At 44.6% G+C, this 23,137-nt stretch overlaps 1 protein-coding gene across 1 annotated transcript in view; it reads right to left on the bottom strand.

Moving 5' to 3' along the window:
• The window catches only part of Smim3 (small integral membrane protein 3), a 28,964-nt gene extending 8,380 nt beyond the window's left edge, over window positions 1–20,584 (bottom strand). The window contains exon 1 of the mRNA XM_036204962.1: window positions 20,270–20,584. The gene's annotated coding sequence lies outside the window, so the exon portion shown is untranslated. The remainder of the gene's footprint in view (window positions 1–20,269) is intronic.
• Between the last annotated feature and the right edge of the window lie 2,553 nt (window positions 20,585–23,137).

Below are 23,137 nucleotides of genomic sequence, written 5' to 3' on the forward strand. Positions count from 1 at the left end.
GTGAAGGGTAGGTCTTCAGCACTCCTAGCCCTTCTGAAGTAAACATTAAATCCCACTCCACAGAAGAGAATCCATGCCTGGTATTGCACACTCAGCCAAACACATATTCTAATCATGCCCCGGCTCCTACAAAACTAAGCAAGCAAGACATGTAAATAAATACTTTTGTTTGTTTGTTTGTTTGTTTGTTGTTTTTTGAGATAGGGTTTCCCTGTGTAGCTTTGCGCCTTTCCTGGAACTCACTTGGTAGCCCAGGCTGGCCTCAAACTCAGATCTGCCTGCCTCTGCCTCCCGAGTGCTAGAATTAAAGCCACCACCACCCGGCCACACCCACCTTTTTTACCTGGGTGCTAGAGATCTGAACTCAAGTCCTCCCCATTTTGTGGCAAGTGCTTTAACCGATGAACCATCTCCCCAGCACAAATAAACTATCTTTAAAACTCAAAGTGTGGGCGGGAGACAGAGCTCCATCGAGGTGCTTACTCTGCATGAGCAAAGGATCCAGCATAAACTGAGCACAGAGGAGATGCCTGTAGTCTCAGCTTGTAGGAGGTGGCGATAGGAGGGTCAGAAGCTCCTGGTCATCTTCCGTGACAAGTAAGTTAGAAGCCTGGGTTACATGAAACCCTGTCTCAAAACAAAAACAATAAGAAACCGAAGGGAGGAAACAGATCAGAGGAAATGCTTCAGTCGAAGACAGAGAGAAGGATGGGCAGCTTGAGTTCCTGTGCACTCCAAAGGGTTGAATCAATATCCTTGAGACCCTAACTAAGCACATAAACACAATATAAATTAAAAGTAATACCAACCAGGTGGTACTGGCACATGACTTTAATCCCAGCACTTGGGAGGCAGAGGCAGGAGGTGTGTTGGTTTTGTTTAAGTTGCATTTGTTTCTATGAAGCTGTGTTACTGTGCCTGCCTAAAACACCTGATGGTCTAATAAAGAACTGAATGGCCAATAGCAAGGCAGGAAAAATGATAGGCAGGGCTGGCAAACAGAAAAGATAAACAGAGGGAGAAATCTGGGAGGGATGAAACACCCAGAGAAGGAGCCAGCCACTCCAGGGGCCAGCCACCCAGCTACACAGCAAGCCACAGAGTAGGAAAGAGGAGGTGCATAAATAAAGGTAAAAGCCCAGACACAAAAGACAGATGGAGATAATTTAGATTAAGAAAATATGGCAAGAAATAAGCCAAGCTAAGGCTGTACATTTATAAGTAAGAAAAAGCCTCCATGTGTGATTTATTTCGGAGATGGGTGATGGGCTCCCAAAAGAGTAAAGAGCAAAAATAAACAACAACAGATCTCTGTAAGTTCAAGCCCAGCCAGGTCTGCAGACCAAGGTCCAGGACCACCAGGGCTACACAAAGAAATCCTGTCCCAAAAACAAACAGCAATAACAACAAAAGCAATACTAAAACAAAATGAAAAAGTTACATGGTCTAAAATTAAAAGTTTTTCTCCTAATAAAAACTGTCATGTTCTCCCTGAGCCTTTCCATTTCCTGAGCTACTGTTGGAGGACTCTGAGGCATACGCATGGGCAGGTATCAGCTCTATGTACATCTTACTCTTCTCTGTCCTTGCGCATGGGTCCTTTGGCAGGCTGTTTCTCCCCAGGTAACAAGCTCCAAAACCAATGAAAGAAAATATGTGTCCCCAGAATAAGAACTAAACAAATTATGTTCTGCAGCTTTAATTGCACGCTAGAAAAACTTAAAGAAAAGCAGGGCCCTCAGCCTCTGCGGCTAGCTCCTGTTTGACCTCATTTTAACATCCGGGTGTATCGGTCCCTTATCATTACATAAAAACGTGTATCTTGGCACATCTAGTAAATAGCAATAGATCAATTTCCTTATCACTTACTTCGCAGACAAACTGCTTATAATTTCTGATTAATGGTTCATGTTGGAATTTGGCCCAAACCATTTACGTCATAAATTTAATCCTACCATTGATAAAAATATGAAGTTTCTATGACTACAGGCAGTAAACAGCAGTCAGTCTGAAGTGTTATCATTTTGAACTAGCAGACTTGATTTATCTCATGAGTGAACAATAAACTTCAACTTGCATTCCAGAGATGCGCACTCAAGAAATGGCATTAACAGCCAGGCACAGTGGCACACAACCACAATGCCAGCACTTCAGAGACAGAGGCTGGAGGATCCCAAGTTCAAAGGCAGCCTAGGAAACTCAGAGGGGTGAATCAGGCAAGCACGGACTAGTGCTGATGGGGTCTCTGCACAAGCCACTCTTCTAACCATGGGCCTGGCAGCCTGAGCCCCTTGCCTGCACTTGCTATGCACACATGCCCCTCTCCAAACGCACCTGGCAACCTGTTTTCAACCTAGGACTCCTACCTGCATCAAGCTATCCGTGCACTGGACAGCGGAGCAAGTTTCTCCCTCAGTGATGATCAAATTTGGACAATTTGCATTCAAACATATTCCCAAAACATCTAGGTAAGAAGGCAGGAGGGGTGATCCAGCCTCAACTGGTTTGGTACATGTGCAATCAAGTAAATTGTGTCCTCTAAGAGAATTTTTAGAGAGAATTTCCCATTTACCATCTTATGCCCATGCATAAGTAGTTAAAATTAAATACATTGTGGAAAGGGACAAACAGAACAAAGAAATGGATTTAAAACTTATGAAGACATCTGCAACACATTCCCATACCAAAGACTCAAGGAACATGTGGAAGAGGGAGCAGAAAGACTGTAAGAGCCAGGGGATCAGGGAGTCTGCTGTGAGACCGTGTCTCCTAGTAACATCAGAAGCTACACCATGGAGTCTCTCTAACATGACTACCCAAATGTGAGCTCAACAAGGAGGACACCAATGGACATGCCAAACTGGACAGGGAAAGCCCACAGACTTCAACCATACACAGAGGAAGACAGGCAACTGAGGAAAGCTGGGAAGGGAAGAGAACACCCACTGGTTGTTCTGGGACAAATGGTCAACTCTGAAAACATACATACAGGCAGCATTAGCAGCATTATATGCACTCAACAGGTTATGTTTAGGAATAGTGTGTGTGTGTGTGTGTGTGTGTGTGCAAGAACAATTATTAAAAAGAGACCACGAATTTTAAAGTGATCCAGGAAGGGTATATAGGTGGATTTGGAGGGAGGAAAGGGAAGGGAGAAATGTTATAATTAAATTATAATCTCAGAAGTAAAAAACAAAAAGTAAAACTGTCAATTAAAATTGAGAACTTCCTGCACCTTAGTAGCAACCCCCCTTGTACCCCCTAACAGGAAGCCCCAAGAGTAGCCAGGGCCTTCGGATAACCTCATTCCATGGCCACTGTCCCCTTAACAGTGTGTTTGATCTATTCTCTGGTTTTGCTTTGAACAAAGTTTCCTTGTTACTTGTGCAAAAGTTTTCCTTATTATTTTATGTCAGTTCTTTGAATAAGAGACCAAGAACCTGGAAACATCTGTCCCAGACTCCATGCACAGGGGGGCTGGAGAGATGGGTCGGCAGCTAGCAGGGCTTGCTGTGCAATAATGAGACCTGAGTTTGGATCCCAGCGTTCACATAAAAGCCAAGCATGACAGTGCGTACACACCTATAATCCCAGTGCAGTGGGGAGCAGACATGGGGAATTACAAGGACTTGCTGGCTGCCGTCCTAGCTCTAAATTCACCTGGAGACCCTGTCACTCAGAAACAAGGTAAAGAGCAATAGAGCAGAAGACCCGGCATCCTCCTCTGGCCTCACACACACAATGCACATACATCACACACATGTTCTATATTACACTATCACACACGGACAGACAGACAGAGAGGAGGGAAGGGGAGAGAAAGGAAGAGGAGGGAATGGTAGGAGGGCTTAACTGATTTAGTCAATTTACTGAAAGTCAATAACTACTGAATTTTGTTTTCATTAACAAAAGCAAGTATACAGCTTTTTTTCATGTAGTTTTTCTTGTTTATTTTGTACAGAGAGAAAGGAGGATGGAGCAGGATGGGTGGAAGGTGGGAAGGACCTGGGAGGAGAGGAAGGGGGGGAAACAATGGTCAAAATAAATTGTATGAAAAACCTTCTTTTATCTTTCTTTCTTTCTTTCTTTCTTTCTTTCTTTTTTTTTTTTTTTTTTTTGGTTTTTCGAGACAGGATTTTACTGTGTAGCCTTGGTTGTCCTAGAACTCACTTTGTAGACCCGGCTGGCCTTGAATTCACAGACACAAAAATCTGTCTGCTTCTGTTGAGTGCTAGGATTAAAGACGTGCACCACCACCCAGCGGAACTATTTTCTTAAGCAATCAAGTTCTTTGGCAGAAGTCAAAATTAATATGCTCAACCAATATCATCACATAGCATATTTAAATGACCTAATTTTCATAAATTAAAATTTCTCATATGTTCGTTGTCAAATGGCTTTTTTTCCTTTAGTTTAAAGTGGACAACAAGATAAAAACATTTTTTTTAAAATGGCTTTGGTAGTTTAAGCCCAACCTGGTCTACAGAGTGAGATCCAGGATAGCCAAGGCTACACAGAGAAACCATGTCTGGTGGGTGGGAAGTAAGGGAGTAGCCTTGTGGCCAGAGAGATAGCTTAGCTGTTAAGAGCACTGGTTGCTCTTGCAGAGGACTCAGGTTCAATTCCCAGCATCCAACATGGTATCTCACAACCATCTGTAATTCCAGTTCCAGGGAAACTGATGCCCTCTCTTCTGGCCTCCATAGGCACCAAGCAAAAATGTGGTGCACAGACATATGTAAAAATAAAACACAAAAAACAAAATTTATTTTTAAATGTTGCCTCTGAAATAATTTAATTACACATTGTGATTCCCTCACCTCCAAGAAGCAGAGGTGAGGTTTCCCTTCAGACTTCTCAAACGTACAATCATAAAACTTGTACTTTTATAACAAACTGTATTTGTTTAAAAAATACTGTAGCAAGTTTATATAGTGTTTGTATTTGCTTAGTGAATGCAAATATTAAGTTTTATCTAGCCTCACCTCATATGTTCACAAAAGCTTCCCAACAATCCTGTAAGGGACGTTCTAGTTTCCTGCTGTGGAAATGAGAAGTTAACCAGGCAGGGATCTTAAAGCTCTCAAGTATGAAGAAGGATTTTGTTAAAATACCTAGAAGTTTCACAGTTAGCCTTTCTCCAGTCCTTCTCCAGAGGGACCTAGAACCTTTCACAAGGCTAACTAACTGTACACTGGGAGAAAGGGAACAGTCAGACTTTCCAGGGTCTATTGGATACTGGTTCAGAATTGACACTAATTCCAGGACACCTCAAGAAGCATTGTGGCCTTCCATTTAAAGTTGGAGCTTAAGAAGATCAGATGATTAACAGAGTTTTGGCTGACATCCGACTCACAGTAGGTCCAGTGGGTCCCCAGACTCATCCTGTGGTTATTTCCCCAGTTCCAGGGTGTGCATTTGGGATCAATACACTTAATAGTTAGCAGAATCCCCACATTGGTTCCCACTCCTGCACTTACCACCTCACTAAAGCTCCCTCCAGAATCCACAGAGCCCAGCACACAAATTGGCATGGCTCAGCGGTAGAAGCCAGCGCTGCCAGGCTTCCCAGCTGACCCACATTAGTCCTGCCGCTCACTTCCCAGTGCAAGGCAGATTCTTACTGTTTCTGGCCAAAAGCCTTTGCAGATGTAGAATTAAGATAGATGTGACCTAAAACTATCGAGAGTTCCAATTCTGATGATGGCAAAGCAAACAATGGACCAATCCTATTTCTAAACACAACTAGAAAGGCAGGGAACATCCTCAAAGATGTTAGAAAACGAACAAAATAATGAAGAGTTACCAGGAGACCATCTGGGAGAGGACAGAAATCAAAGGAGAGCTTGGCAGTTAGGGGCAGCATTTTCCCTAATGGAAACCGGAGACTGAGCCGTGCCTCTGGCAGACTCAAGAGGGTAAGGGAGTGGGAGCCAAGACTGTCTAGATGGACGGGGCCAGCCTTGGAACTGGAACTAGAGCACTTAGTGCTACATGTGAGCTGGAAGTACACCAGGCCTGCCAGAAATCATGGCTTCTGTGAGTTAGCACAGTCCCCAAAATCAAATCCCTGTTCATCTGGATTTCAAGCATCGCCAGGTACCTGGCCCAAGTGACTGCATCTTCTTGGAGGAAAGAGCATCAAACATGCTAAGTTTCAGGTTGTCATTAACATACAATGTCCAGCATAAAACCAAAATGACCAGGAAGGCAAAAGAGACAGTATAGCAAGAACAAAACTATCAAAACAACAGAAAATAGAGCAGGGTCAGGAATGACGAGTTGCCTATAACCCAGCACTTGAGAAACAAGGCAAGAGGGTCAAGTATTCAAGAGAAGTTTTACCTACATGCGTTCAGGCCAGCCTGGGCTCCATGAGAACACTACCACTACTCATTACTACGTTTTCTAAAAGAAAAAAAAAATTCAAGATTGTAAGTTTGCCAGAGAACATGAAAGAGAAAGAACATACTAGACTTTCTTAAAAAAAACAAAAAATACTGGAACTAATACATTGTTGGGAATGAAAAATCAATATAAGGGCTTAGCAGCATTCATAGTTGAAAAGGGAATTGAAAGATTCACCATCAGGAAAATTACTTAAAATGAAACAGAATAAAACCAAAGAATGGACAACATCAAGCCAATAAGGGACCCAGGACACACTCAGGACACAGTGACAAGATACAATGGATACAAAGCACAGGTAACTGGAGGTGGGAGGGGGTGGGGGTGCAGAAACAAGGCTGAAATAAACAGTAAGGCCAAGTAAAGACATCAGTTCATACACTAAAGCCCCAGAGACCCCATGAAGAGCATTATAAAGAATCTGTTGAGATTCAAAAATAAAGAGAAATAATAAGTTATCTTCAATTGAGAAACAATTGATTGCCAACTTTGTAACAGAAACAACACTTAAAAACAAAATGAGTCTTTAAACAGGTGAAAAGAAATAACTCCTGTGACTTATGGTGAAGCAGGATATTTCCAGATGAAAGTACAGGAATATAATATTCAACAGCAATAGCAAACACCAAAGGAAACCAAAGTAATGTGCTTTGATTTTCCAACACTGTCTGGGAAAGAAAAGGAGAAAAACAATAGTAGACTTGGCTTAATCAAAGATCAGTGTCATACTTGGAGCAGTCATTAAGTATACTGCAGGGTCAGGGGAACTACTTCGTTCTTTCTCTTTCCCAAACAAGTGTCAGACAATCAAAGTGTATATGTATTATCAGACAAAGTAGACTTCAAGACAAAAAGCAGGATGGCAAATACCATCAAGATAAAATTGCCGGGCGGTGGTGGCGCACGCCTGTAATCCCAGCACTCGGGAGGCAGAGTCAGGCAGATCTCTGTGAGTTCGAGGCCAGCCTGGGCTACCAAGTGAGTTCCAGGAAAGGCGCAAAGCTACACAGAGAAACCCTGTCTCAAAAAAATAAAAACCAAAAAAAAAAAAAAAAGATAAAATTATTTTTAATTTCTGTGTACATAATCTCAGAATTTTAAGGAGAGGTAGCCAAATTCATAGAGTGGGAGGTTACAACACAGCTCTCTCAATCAACAATAAAACAAAGGACTTTTAAAGTAACTCGGGGACACAGGTGTCTTAAGTGAATGGCTTTCTAGACTGTATTATTGCAGACAGGAAAGTAAGGTGGGGCGCTGCCCAGTGTAGAGTGGCTGGCCTGCATGAGCCTAGGTTCTGTTCCTAGCACAGAAAGGGGAGGAGATGGGAAGGAAGATGGCAGAAGAAAAGGGGAAGGCAGGGAGAAGAGGGAAAATAGCTAAATAATTGCATTAGGATACAAGAAAACACAATATATACAACTATAAATAAGATGTTGCTACAAGGTAATCGACCCATAGAGAATTCTAAGTTGATCTCAACAATTCTGTTTCCTAAGAGTATCCCAATTACGCAGCCATGTGACCTAAGGTTCCATCAGCATCACAGATGTATGAAATCCTGTCCTTGCTATTTCAGCCCTTTCTTTGGCTTTATTCCCAGATACAAATAAAGTTAATGAAGACAATAAATAGGTAAACCTTGAAGGTTATTCATTCTCATTTAAGTAAGGCTCTAAAGGACTCAGGGCTAATAAGATTACCACAGTGTGCCTCATACTCTCAATAGAGGATTTAGGAAAAGGGCCAGGAGGAGGCTCTCCTCTAGGGTCTATGACCTCCCCAGCCACGGATAAGTGGTAAGATTACAGTACAAGGCACGAATTCCTTCCTAATGAGTGGTTCTTAATTCCAATTAGACACTGTTGGTTACCCCCAAGATAAAAGTGCCACTATTGCACCACTAGGGATATATTTTTTAGATGCATTTAATTTTATGTGTATGTATGAGGACCATGTGCACGTCACGTGCCCACAGAGACAAGAAGGTATCAGATCTCCTGGAACTGGAGCTACAGGCAGTTATAAGCTACCATGGAAGTGCTAGGAACAAAACTCAGGTCTCTAGAAGAGCAGCAAGAACTCTTAACTGCTGAGCCATCTCTCCGGCACACACCACCCAACATTCCCAGTGGATACAAGCACTGTGAAGTAGACATATCCAGCACATTTCTTAACTTCACTTTTCAGCTATGTAAAGCACTGGGAGTTGACTGAGGCAAGCTACCTAAGGCACAGAGCCCCAGCAACCTACAGACAGAAAGGAAGGGCCGTGGCTTACTAGGATCAAATGCACATAAACCACAAAAGTAAGAGAAATGCTGGGTCAGAAGCCCTCATGTTTGCAGTCCCATACTGGGCTCAGCCCTTGTCTTAAGGCCTGAATACAAACGTACTAAGGTTACTTATTCCTTGATGAGGATAAGAACATCAGAAAAGAGAGGAAGAGACAAGAGAATCTGGCTTGGAGTGAGAAATTCCTCCAAGGGCACAGGGAGAGATGGGAGAGTCAGTAAGTATGGAAACAAGACACTAGGAGGAGAATGGCAGACGGCTTTGCTCTGGTTAGCACAGCTTCTCCACATCCCTTCTGCTCAATAGATATAGAATAAACACTTTGAACTCAACAAAGCCACAAGATCTTCTATTTAGATGAAGCTATGGGAACTCTTCCAAGTACAGGGAATACTTTAAAAGCCAAGGGGAATATAGAAGGACCCTTTTCTTTACTTTAACACGAAGATGAATGTTAAAATCTCAGACTCTGAGGCCAGGCAGCTTGTGGTGAAATGTGGGCCCACCACCTTCTGGCTAAGCAACCTTAAGTAAGCTAATTGAACTTCCTCATGCTTCTATTTACTCAGCTGAAAACAAAACCAAATATGGGAAGAAAGTATCTGCCTCAGGATTAAGAGAATTATCTGAGATAATCACACACCGCACATAACACTGCTCTCACAGAGTAAGAGCTCTACAAATATTAATTCTTATCATGATTGGAAATTCTTGTCTGCAAAGAACCATTAACCTAAGCAAACATCCTCCCCTCCTTCGGCTAGAATCTGTTAGCATCCCAGACTGGGAAAGAACTTCTACTTTATTAACAAAGACAACAACCAGTACTGTGGTTCAGATAGTCTGCCTCCCAAGGTTCCTCAGTGGAACAGCACAGAGAGGTGGGACTGCCTGGGGGCAGGTTATAAAAAGGTCACGGGACACCACCTTTGAGTGCTTAGGCCAGTCTTACAGAGTGGGCCTGTCACCATGGAACCAGGTTATTACATGGCAAGGTCATACCACATGCTAGCCTTTTGGCACACACAGCTCCCTCTCTCCTTTACGATGAGTTATGTACCACCATGAAGCCCTCACCAGAAGCCAGTGTCATGCCCTCAAACCTCTAGAACAGTGATCCAAATAAACCTCTTTTACAACCAATGCAGCCTCCAATATTCTGTTATATCAATATGAAGCCAACTCAGACAGAGGATAACCCAAGCCACAGATTTTTTAAATCAACCGACAGAGTTAATAAACTGACCTATTTCTCTGGTCCAAGTATGAAACTGATATAGTTTCATTCAGTCTAACTGGATAAATAGAGATGGCACTGTGACTACTACCAGACACTAAGGAGGAGTAGACATACTGATGAATAAAACAGCTTTTGCCCTTAAGGAGGCAAGCTGTCAAGTTCGGCATATTTGACACACACCTTTGATTTCCAGTTAAAAGGAAGAGGTGGGTGAATCTCTGTGAGTCTCAAGCTAGACCCTGTCTCAAAAAAAAAAAAAGTTCACCATGAGACTGTGCTAGGTCAGTGGTAGAACACTTGCCTAGCATGTGTGAGACCCTGGATTCAATTCCAGTGCTGCAATTAAGAAGGAAAGCAGGCTGAGAGACAGCTAAGTAGGTAAAGTGCTTGCCTCATAAGCATGAGGAGAGACGCAAGTTCAATCCCCGGTACTCAAGAAAAAAAGCCAGGTGTGGTGGCACTTGTGACCCCAGTGCTGAGCAGATGGTGACAAGAGGAGGCCTGGGGCTGGCTCCATCAACCCAGCCCACTGGGAGAGCTCCAGGCCTTTGGGAGATGCCGCCTTACCAAAACAAGATGGGGGTGGCAAGATGGCTCATCAGGTAGTCGTTTGCCACACAAACCTGGTAACCCGAGTTCAATCCATGGAACCCACATAATGGTGGAAGAAGAGAGATGACAAGAAGTTGTCCTCTGATCTCCACACATGCACACCCCATAGGAAACACACATATGTGCATGCACACACACACGTGCACACACACACGTGCACACGCAGGCACACACACATACACATGCACTCGCATATGCACACATTATCCATACACACTATAATAATTTTTTTTTAGTAACAAGGTGATGGTGCCTGGGATGCACTACTTCACGCCATCCTTTCATGATGATAAAGCGAGGCTACATGGAGACTCTTAGAACAAACAGGTGCTCAAAAAGACAGTGATCCTCACTCTCCCACTGTGCCTAAGAAGAAGAGGACTCCAAGGCAAGGGATTTTTATATGGCCCTAGAAGGACAAGTGCAGGTTCAAGAGGAAGGAAAGAAGAGAGGTGGGCTGAGCAGGGCAGACCAGAAGCCCAGAAGTGATGAGCTGCAGGCTGTGCTGGGATATGTGAAGTCCTGGCAGCTTCAGCAAAGGCTTCGCCTCCCCCGGCATCAGTCCCACTTGCAGAACAGGGTATGGTACAACACCTGTGGGTCAAATGAACTAGTGGGCACAAAATACCACTGGAGTTTGTTGTGGGATATTTGATCACACTGTGTGAAAGGTGTGTTCTGATTGCTTTAATAAAGAACTGAACGGCCAATAGCTGGGCAGGAGAGGTTAGGTGGGACTTCCAAGCAGAAAGAGAAACTCAAAATGAATCTAGGCACCCAAGAGACACCAGCAAGATATGGAGCAAGTCAGATGTACAGAATGAAAGAAAGGTTAAAAAAAAAAAGTAGCAGAACATAGATTAATAGAAACAAGTTAATTTAAGTTATAAGAGCTAGTTGAGAACAAACGTAAGCTAAAGGCCAAGCTTTCATAATTAATAAGTCTCCATGTCATTATGTGGGGGCTAGCAGTACAAAATAAAATCTGACAAGAAAGCTTGCTACAGTGGTTGAATATAAAATACTCAGATGCTACTGAGAAGTGGTGGAAACATTAAGAGGTGGGGTCCAGTGAGAGGTCTTGGTGGTCTTTGGGGTAACGTCTCTGAGAGGACACAGTCCCCTCCCCAGACACCTCTCTTCCTCCCTTTTTTTTTTTTTTTTTATTTTTGTTTGTTTTCAAGACAAGGTTTCTCTGTGTAGCCTTGGCTGTCCTGGAACTCACTCTGTAGACCAGGCTGGCCTCAAACTCAGAGATCTGCCTAGCTCTGCCTCCAGAGTGCTGGGATTAAAGGTGTGCACCACCACCGCCCAGCTCTTCCTCTCTTTCTTAAAATGTCTCCCACCTGCCATGAAGTGAGCAACTCAGTTCACCACACAATCCCCTGCCACACTGCATTGCCTTGTCAGGGAAAGCTGACCATGGTGTAGAACTCCAAAACGATGAGCCAAAACCAATCTTTTCTTTTTATAAGTTGATTATCTCAGTGTGACAGTATCAGAAAGCATAAGCATTTAGGGCAGTGCACAGGGCCATAGAATTGGACTGATCACGTGAACACAGAAGGGGCAGCAGTAAGAGAATCTCTAAAAAGAGGTCAGCAGTCCTGACAGTAGCTAGGAAGCAATGGTGGTCCCACTGATCTGAATCCAGTGGAAGCAACCACAGTGATGAGTTTGATAGCTTTGCATGTCTGTCCCAAGCTTTAACCTTCCTCTGAAGCAGCTCATCCTCAACATGGGAACTGAAGGGAAGCATTTGAGAAGTTGCCAGTGGTCATCCAACTGGTTTTACCACAAGGACCTATTGAGGAAGGAGGCAATAAAGGAAATTACTTCCTGCTAGCAGACAACCTTAATTACCCCACAGCAAGAGAAAAGGCAGATAGAGGCAGGTGGCATCCTGCAGGTGTGGCCCTCATCCAGCTCTGCCAGAAGTCTGAGCAGAAAGTGAGGCAGCTGTCTCCTCTCCACCAGACACAGGGCAGAGAGGAGACAGCTCTGAGTCACCAGCACTGCAGGGGTCTGAAGATGTGTGACTCCAAATATCTTTCAGAAAGTGAATCATGGCCAGGTATGGTGTTGCATGCTTTACTCTCAGCACTTGGGAGGCAGAGGCAGGTGGATCTCTGTGAGTTTGAGGCTAACCTGGTCTATATAGTAAGTTCCAGGCCAGCAAGGGCTATGAAGAGAGACTCTGTCTCGAAAGAAAACAAAACACAACAAAACAGAAAGTGAACCATGAGGCAGGGAACCAGAGAACCACTACGAGGATTTGCCAGCATCGTGCCTTACAGGACCTCTAAGGCTCTGTTCTCTACAAAGTTGAGACTGTCACCCAAGAATGCAGTGTCTACAACAGAGAAAGCAACACAACTATCAAGAAGGGTTACCATCACTACATTCAGCTGGAGGCCCCAGATGCCTAGGACCCACTAACTTATCCCACCTGCAGGTCTCACTTGCTCTTAGAAGCTCAATCCTGGTTTCTACTGAAATGCTCCCAAGTTTTTCTAGACTTAACTTATTAAAATACCACGGACACCCTCCAGTCATTCTTCTACCTTATCATGTTTTATTTTCTTCACACAACTCCTGGAGAGGTTCTTTGGTTGTTTAGCTGTTTTGTGTGTATACTCACACACAAGCACACATAATGGAGTCTGTTGCCATGGTGATCACAGGGAGACCAACAGACAAACTATGTGAAGTCTGTTCTCTCCTTCCACCTTATGCAGGTTCCAGGAATTGAACTCAAACTGCAAGGCTTGCCCAATAAGCTCCTTTAACCAATGAACCATCCCAGCAACCTTGTTGTGTTATTGTGAGACAGAGTCTCATGTAGCCTGATCTTAGACTTACTGGCCTTTTTTTTTTAGGTCATCCTTCTGCCTCTACCTCCTTAGTGCTAAGATTACAGGCACTGCCACTATACCTAGTTTATGTGTTACTGGAGTGTCTCAGTCAGGGTGTCTATTGCTGCAACAAAACACCATGACCAGAAAGCAAGTTGGGGAGGGCTTACACTTCCACATTGCTGTTCACCATTGAAGAAAGTCAGGACAAGAACTCAAACAGCAGGATCCTGGAGGCAGGAACTGATGCAGAGGCCATGGAGGGGTGCTGCTTACTGGCTTCTTAGCCTGCTTTCTATAGAACCCAGAACCACCAGCCCAGATGGCACCACCCACAATGGGCTCAGCCCTCCCCTGTTGAGCGCTAATTGAGAAAATGCCTTACAGCTGGATCTCATGAGGCATTTCCTCAGCTGAGGCTCCTTCCTCTCTGATGACTCTAGCTTCCATCAAGTTGACACACAAAACTAGCCAGTACATGGGGATTGAACCCAGGGGTTGATGTATGGTAGACAGGCCCTCTACCAACTGATCTACATTCCCAGACCCTGCATACATGTTTCACAGTCTAAAATAAGCTTGCTCAGCACTTGTTGATTTTTTTTTTTTAATTGGCTTTTACACCTAACAGGCTAAAGAAGTATTCCTTTGATCTCCTCAAATGAAAGCCTGTGAGAATGGAAGCCCTGTGTTTTGTCTATTGCCACATCCTCAATCTCTATCACAGGGCCCAGCACATCACAATACTAATAATGGAAGACCAGAGAGAGAACAGAATGAGAAGGCTAGGCACATCACATTTGGCCTTGACTCACGGACTTAGCAGAGGAGGTCCAGAAAGAACCCTAGCTCCTGCAGAAGTCTCAATAGCCATCAAAGTTGGACTGTGTCTCCAAAATAAAACTCTGCCTCCGAGTTCACCATTTTCTGGCCTCTCTGTACATTTAAGGACTATGGGGGCTCCTTTCTCTCCCAGTCCACACTGTACCTAACACAGGACTGGCCTTTTAAAATCAAGTCCTCTAGGATTTCTTCTCGTTGACATGCTTGGACTGATGAACATAAATTCTAGTTTAAACCCCATTTACAACAGTAGGTAGGCATGGCTGGAGGGTGCCCACAGTGTGATCCTTTCTCTGCTCTCAGAAAAGGACAGGGAGGCTGGTTAACGAGGAGGAGTTTCTGATGCCATGACCAGCATGAGGACATACCAGCCACCCATTAAGTCTTAGAAATGGTAGCTCCTTCCCCACTGTATAACAGCCTCAAACATCTGCCATCCTGGCATAACCATTTCACCAGGGAAATTTGTTCCAAATAAATGGGTCAAAAGAAGAAATGAACAGGGCGCACAAAATATCAAAAACATGACATGAATCAAATCAGAAACCTTTCTCTAATGTCCCAAGATCCTAAAGGGGCACTCTGTTCTCATCTCACCCTGATTGATCTTACTTCCCCAAAATTCCTAATGGGCTACAGACTTGTTCATTGCTTGAGTTTCTGCTTCTCTGTGGCTAGAAAATGGAAAAACACAGGCTATTTATTTCAGACATCAGAAAAGCAGCCAGAGGAGCCCTTTGAGACTGCATGTAGACTGCATTTGACCAGCCAATCACAGGGTTTCAGAAACCAACAGCAAGCCAGCAGAAGAGAAAACACAAGCCAAATCCACAGCATCCTGTTTAAGACAGTACCATCCAACATTACTTACCAGTGACTTGAACACTGCTGTGCTGGCTGACAAAGGAGACTTCCCATGGATACAGGGACTCCAACAGCTGCAGAGCCCAGAGTAGAGGGGCTAAGCCTCTGCCTCCCCATGTGATACTAAATCAGCCACTCTCCCAAAGATTGCTTCACATGTGTGGCATGAGGAAAAATGACCCCAAGAGATAGCCATGCTTTGGTCCCCTTAGAAAGGAATCGTGACTTGCAGGGTGAGGCCATGAGAATACAGGTAAAAGGGTTTGTGGATGTGGTTCATGTTAAGGGTGCTGTTACAGGGAGAGCACCCTGGAATATCCAGCTAGACCCAACCTATCACAGGAACCTCTAAAAGTCAGGTGGAATGTTAGAGAAGGGGTGAAACCCTTTAGTACAGTTCCTCATATTGTAGTGCTCTTACTGCTATTATTTCATAGCTACTTCATATCTATATTTTTTGCTACTGTTATGAACCATAATGTAAAAATCTGATATTTCCAATGGTCTTAAACAATCCCTGTGAAAGGGCCGGTCATCCTGGACTCGAGACCCATAAGTTGAGAGAGAGCCACTGGGTTAGAGAGCTGTGGGAAGGGCTGATTCACTGCTGGTTTGAATGAGGAAGGCAGCGGCTAGCCAAAGACTGCAGCAGCAGTCGGGAGCAGGGGGAGGCCCTCTGTTTACAGCCCAAAGGAAAATGGTGACCTTGGGCCCACAACCAAAGGGAGCGAATTCTGCCAACAGCTCCAAGAAGGAAATGCTTCTACTCTCCAGCCTCAAGAACGGCAACCCCACCATGTCTGACTTTACTCTCGTGACACCCAGACAGGTGCCAACCTATGGAGCTCTCCCGGAAGAACGGTGTCCAAAGCTGCCAAATTTAAGTCTGATAAATTGGGTCTGGAGGATATGGGGAGCTGCTGTTCTTGTTGTTGACTGTAACTCTGTCTTTACAGTTTTGTTTATTGTGAGGGGAGGGAGGGAATGTGCATGCCACAGTATAGCACATGTGTAGGTCAGAGGCAGCTTTGGGGAGTCTGTTCTCTCCTTCTACAGTGGATTCCTAGACTCAAGTCACCAGACTTGCATGGCAAGTGTTTTTACCAGCTGAACCATCTGGCCAGCCTTGTTTTCTATTTTTTTTTTTTTTAATTTTGTGTATATGTACACAGGTTTGTAAGTGTGTACACATGCCAGCAAGCCTCCAGGATCTGCCTGTCTCCCCCTCCCCTTCCCGACCCACCCCATCCCATGCCCCAGTGCTGGAATCATAAGCACACACCACCATACCTGAGTTTTTTCACATGGATGCTGGGAATCAACTCAAGCCCTCATGCTTGCCTGACAAACGCTTCAGCTGTGAGCTATCTCCCCAGCCCTAAATACGGCAAGTTATTAATGGTGCGCAATTAGCTCCTAAGCAAATTCCTCTTGGTGCTTGCACCTCAGTTTTGATATCAGTAACAGCTAGAAAGGAAGAACCAGATCAATTCTGAGGATCTGGCCTGCTCTGGGAAACGGCTGGCTGTGCCTGCTGCTGCCCTCCTACCACCCACACCATTCTGCTCTGCCCATTCCAGGATGGCCTACAGTTGAAGAACATTAATAAAAGTGCAGAAAAGAATGGAAGAATGAATAAAATATGATGCAACTGGAGATAATCATATTGAGTGAATTAATCCAATCTCAGAAGGACCAATATCAGGGGCTAGAGACACAGTTCAGCAGTAGAGAGCACCTGCTGTTCTTGCTGAAGACCTGAGTTCAGTTCCCAGCACCCACATCAGGCTGCTCAAAACTACCTATAACTCCAGCTCCAAGATACATACCCAAACAAATAAAAATAAAATACTTGAAAGACAAAAATTGCATGTGCTCTCTCTCTGTGGACTGGACTCCATACATTACACATGCACAGAGGATCTGAAAGTAGGAACGAAGCTACCCCAGAGAACAAAGGAAATGGGGGGGGGGGGTTAAGGAGAGGACAGGGAGGGAGGCAGATAACGCGCCATAATACAATATACACCTGCATGAAAATAGCCTTAGGTAACCCAATATAAATTTTCAAATTTTAAAAATAAAATTAAAAGACAAAACCATTTCAAAAGTCCCATGCTATCCTTGAAGGTGACAGACAGGGCTCTTGTTTTGCCACTTCTAACGTCCTTGATCATACCTCAGAGCAATTAAATGAAGTCTAGGAGACCAAGAAGGAAGCCTCAACACTGAGTTAAGGTTTGGGGACCTGAGAAGGTTAAGTGCAGCATGCTGATTAGCAATGTCTGCCTGGGGCAGGGGTCAAGAGGAGCAACACAGGCCAGACACTTATTGATTCAAACTAGTTCAGGAAGTATAATTAACTTTCCTCCTTTCTCCTCCTTCCTCTGCTACTCCATTTACCTTGATCCTGTAGAGCAAGCCATATCTAGTCAGGCAACAGAATACAAATCAATGGATAATGAAGCTCTAAGCTCTATCTATAGACAACAAAAGTTGTGAGTATACAGTTCCACTCAGGCTTGCTGTTATCTAGTGTGCAGGCAGTTCTAATTCTGATCTGGCCCCGTCCTGGCTACCCTGCACTTTGCCTTTAACAGCCTGGTCCTTCCTGAGGTTCACCAACCTCTAAAAAGAACTTTAAGGGATCTAGGGGTCCCTGGTGATCCACAAGTATACTGGCAGTTGAATTCTCACTCAATTTCTCCCATGTCATCCTGCAGTTAATGTAAGATTTGATCCCCTTTTCTTCAGGGTTTGGAGAAGTCTGAAGGCTTGATATTGAAGCCGGATTGTCTGGTATCAGTATCACACTGTACTGTAGCACTGGCTTCCTGTGTGATCGGAGCTCAGTTTGCTCACCTGTTAAGTGGAAGGAATGACGGTCCTTCCCTAACAGGGTCATAGTAGAGACTAAATGAAAGAGTATGTGTAAAAGCTGAGAATTATGCCTGTTTCACAGTGAGCACCAATCAGCGTCCAGTAGGCTTATCATTCCATCATTCAGAATATGTGGCCAGCCAGGGGGCTGAGGTATCCCAAGGGGCAGTGAGGTCAGCATCTAGGCTTGTCTGAGTCACTGTTCTATTGTTGGGAAGAGACACCATGACCAAGGCAGCTCTTAGAAAACAAAAGTAAGCCTTTAACTGGAGGGTAGCTTACATTTCAGAGGGTTAGTCCATAGTTACCATGGTGGAAAGGAGGCAGGCATGCTGCTGAAGCAGTAGCTGAGAGAGAGACATTGGGCCTGTCCTTTTGCAACCCCAAAGCCCACTCCCAGTGACACACCTCCTCCAACAAGGCCACACCTACCCCAATCCTCTTAATCCTTCTAATCCTTTGCACACAGTTCTACTTCCTGGTGACTAATTATTCATATATGTGAACCTATGGGGGCAATTCTATTTAAAACACCACACTCCTATAAACTACGGGAATGGGGAGTTTGCTGGTGTTTATAATGCAATAGAAGTAAAACCAGCATAAGGTCAAGCAAAACAAAGATCCTGTTTCCTTGGAGACACAGTTTGTATGTTTTAATCCATACATAAGAAACAGAAGCAGGTTTTGAAGATGAGATCACAGCAGAGCTGGAAAGCACCTGAGGTTGGCTTGGCCCCTTACCGCCTTGTCCTGTCACCCACTGGGGTCCAGCATCTGACCCAGACACAAGGTTTGTACTTTGGTTTGTCTCTGACACCTTGCCACAGCTTTTCACAGAGTTCTCTAGCTACACCAAGGGAAGGAGGGGAAACCCCCAGACTGTCTGTGCAACAGAGCCCACAGTGAGGTTCTGGGGGTCAGCTTCAGGACTCTGTATAGCACGACTTGTCACCCTACAGTGTGACTCACAACCCCAGGATGGCTTTGTGACTTTTTCAGTTCTCACCACAGAAGTCTGTGATAGCCTAAAACTCAGCTGGGCTTTCTGTGCGCATTCAGACAGTGGTGAGTGTCTTACACAACTCAAAGGACACAGGCTACGGTTACCACAGACAAACAGGCATCTGTCCTACCCAACTTCCTCATTTTACATATGGGTACAGAGAAGGGAAATGCTCCAGTCCTGGCAATTCTGAGATCTCCTGCTCCACAGAAAACTGCTCCTCCCATTCCGTCCTAGGGGGCTTTCTGCTCTCTCAGACTAGCCACTGAGTGGCTCAGCAGATCACAAAGGATGCTCTGGTGATCTTTCACAGGTGAATGACAGCAGCTGGAGCATAGCAGCCCTGGGCTTTGAGGAGTTTAGTATTCACTGTCTGCCCACAGACCAGAGAACTGACAGCCACAGGATCTGCTAGTCACGGAAACGAACAAACAGGGCTGCATAAAAGCCCATCCAGAAGGCTCCATCAGAGAACTTCCTGACAGCTGCAGAGTTGATGGTTCGCACCTTCTATCCTTTACTCAGTGAACCGTCTGGAGCACCTACTACCTAACAGGCCCCGTGCCAGATCCTGGGCATGCCTCAGAATCGAGGACTGACAGGCTGTCCCTACACTCAAAGAACTGGAGAGGGGCTGAGGGATACAAAGGAACCAGTAAAGCAGAAACTAAGTTCTAACATCAGAGAACCTGGAAAAGGGAGCTTGGAAGAAAGGTCCCTTTCACTGTGTTTTCATTAGCTTCTAGTCTGGAAGGATGTTTTCCCATTCCACTGTGACTAAACAGTTCACTGAGACGCTGATAAAGTAACCAGAGGTAGCACCTAGGCTAGAACCCAGCAGTCCTGAGGACAAACTACCGGCTCCAGATATTCCGGACTCCGATGATCTGTTGTTTCTGGGGCTGGGTTTGGACCCTGCGCTGTGCTCAGGAGCACCCGGGCTCAGGAGCTGAGCTGGGACGCCCAGCCCGGGCAGGGGGCAGGAGCTGCGGTGTCTGGGGTAGAACGAAAAGACAGGCGCAGGGAAACCCTTGAGTAGCCATCTGCGAGTGGGCAGGGGTTCACCCACTCAAGCCACGGCCTGCTGAGGCCCAAGACTGTGGGCAGAAGATGGCTGGAACTTAGGACTGACAGCGGAGGTAAGGGACCAGGGTGGGGAAAAGAAACTCAGAAGTAGCAAGGCAGGAGAGGACACCGGGTAAGGACTATGCTAGGGCAGTCTCCATCGGGAGAGCCCCACAAAAGACACTCTTCAGTCTCACTCACCCTCGATCCGATCCCGATCCACGCTTAGGCTTTACAAGCAGTGATCGATGCTTTTCCAGGTCCCCACGGATCGCAGGGGATCACGCAGCTTCAAGCTAACCCCCAGCTCTGGAACCTCAGCTCTGCTGCCGCCAGGAACGTGCTCGGGCTCCCAAGTCCGGGAGCGCGCAGCAGAGGCTGGGATGAGTGCTCAGAACTCCACGCGCCACACGGATGACTCTGGAATGCACCGCCGCTAGGGACCGCCCCGGAAAGACTGATCCCCCAGCCTCAGCGCAAAGCGTGCTCTGCTCCTCCCAGCCTCCCCAGGACCTCTGTAAAGAAAGGAACCTGGAGAGACTCAAAACCGCGCGGCTCCCCGCCGCGGTACACTCAGCCAGTAGCCTTAAACAAGTCACTTTGTTTCTCGGGGGGGCTTCCGTCTTCTGTGTAGTAAACAGAGGGGCTAGCCTACAGCATGTCCCCAAGATCCTTTCCAACAGTAGTCTACTGTTGGATTCAGGCCATACCATGTCCTGCACGTAAGATCTCAAGATCCCTTGCTTGCCACTGTTCTGTTAAGCTGGGATAGCAGCATAGCCCTCTTGTGACAACAGACTTAAAAAGGACCAGTTGGTGGCCTGCCATAACACACCTCCATGTATTGTTTATTTTGAGATAACATGAAAGTCCAAGGTGATCAACATCCATTAGAATTCAGATCTGAGAGGCCGACACTCCCTGTTTATTAGTGACCCACTTTCCACACAGGACAGTGCTAACTCCAAAGTCTCCTGCCTCACTCTATGATCCTGTGATCCATGGAATGAAGGGGGACTTCTATTCATCTTTCTTTTAATTTATTTATTTTTGAGGCAGGGTCTCTCTAACCTTGCTGTCCTGGAACTTGCTATGTATACCAACCAGCTGGCCTCGAACTAACAGGGATCTGACTGCCTCTGGCTGGGATTAAAGGCACATCCGATTTCCATTCATCTTCTTATTCTATAGCATTTCCTTCCATCTTAGTCTTATGGAGGGTGGGGCACATAGGCAGAGGCCACCAGTGCCTTAAAAAGTCATGTTTCTTCCTTTTCTAATGCATATAGCAACCATGCTGAGTTGCCCAGGATGACATCAGATCTGGTATAAGCCTTGACTTTTATCTTCCCCCTACCCCACCCCCACACACAGTTTCCTCCCACTCAGAGATGAGGTCAATAAAAATGACAAGTCATTACCAGAAGCTTTAGAGTGAGGGTCATGAGGACAAAGGGGATTAGCATGGAAAGTAACTGGAGGAAAATTCTAAGAGTCATTTTTTGATCAACAGAGAAAATGTGTGGTCATCAGAACAAGTACAATCCACATGACTGTTAGCTTCACTCTTGAGACAATGCAAGACCCAGGGCAAGAGCTAGGAATCAGGTGGTGCCTTTTCCATTTAGCAGGGAATCAAGATCTTTAATATTTATTTGCTCTGAGACCCAAACAGGAGGTTGAAAAAAAAAAAAAAAAAAAAAGTCTTGAATTCCCTACCAGAAGCAAATGACAGTGTCTGTTGCCCAGCTGGACTGATGTTGAATCATATCTACATAACACTTTGTCTTTTCACTTATACACACATGAATATTCAATTGTGGGGTAAGCAAGGTATACTGGGTTGGCAATTGGAAAACTGGATTTCTGAGTCTGTCACTCATTAGCTAAAGGATCATAATGTCTTGCTTTCTTCACTTATAAAGTAGTAAAAACTACCCATCCATCCTGCCTGATACAATTAGGAATAAAGATTCCATTCATGTATCTTTTTACTTAAAATACTTGATTATCTCAACATTCTAGGCATAAAGAAGACAAATTCTTTACTATATATATATTACTAGCACCTAAGAAATAGGTCAAATGCAAATTCCACAAAGGAATACTACCCATAACTCTGTCACATCATCTGGTTTTATGTTCTTTGTTCTTTCACAAACTGATATCATCTCACTCATTTATTTCTTAGGAAACTAAAATACAAAATCACTGTTCAACAAGCATAACACACACACACACACACACACACACACACATTTTTGTATATTGTTTTTGTATGCTTGACAAATCTTTGAGATTTGTCAATGTATCTGTTCTATTTACCACCTTATAAAATGCAGAAGTAACATGTCACCATAGGAAGTTTTATTACAATTGTTTTTAACTTCTGTTGGTCAGCTAAATGCTTCCATATTTCACACGCCTTGCTTGCCCAGAGTTAGCTCTGTGAGGAAACAAGAGCTAGAGACACTCGGTTTATGCTTTATATGGATTATTGAGCCAAACTAAGAATGTAAACATGAATATTACATTTGTAAATGTGATGAGTATGGTTTGATTTATCACTGAAATCATCAGTAATTTTGTCTGTGAATATGCCAGAATGTGAACAATAAGTAAAAGACAAAAACTGAATGAGTGACTTTTGAAAAGGAAAGTTCTGTTCATGTTGGTTTACAGCCTGAGCCTGGTCACAAGATTCCACAGTAGAAGGAGAGAATCAACTCCCAAAAGTTGTCCTCTGACCTCTGCACAATGTCAAGTCATATGTATACAGAGACTCATACATACACATACAGAGAAAGAGAGAGATAATGAAGATAAATAAAAATTAATTTTTAATGAAATAAAATTTGAAAGTTCAAGTAAAATCATTTGGACAGAGTCAGACATTAGAAGCTCTACCCAAATGCCATTGCTCAGATTAGCAGAGGGCAAAGGAGGCACAGGTACTTTCAAGGATGACCACAGTTTGCTCTCCAGGTAGAACCTAGTGCCACATCTTTGAGTTCAGCAGCAGAATCCATGTGTCACAGAGCGTGAAGACTTCCTCATGGAGCTGCTCAT

This window comes from Onychomys torridus, chromosome 13 (genome assembly GCF_903995425.1).
Source record: "Onychomys torridus chromosome 13, mOncTor1.1, whole genome shotgun sequence".
NCBI lineage: Eukaryota > Metazoa > Chordata > Mammalia > Rodentia > Cricetidae > Onychomys > Onychomys torridus.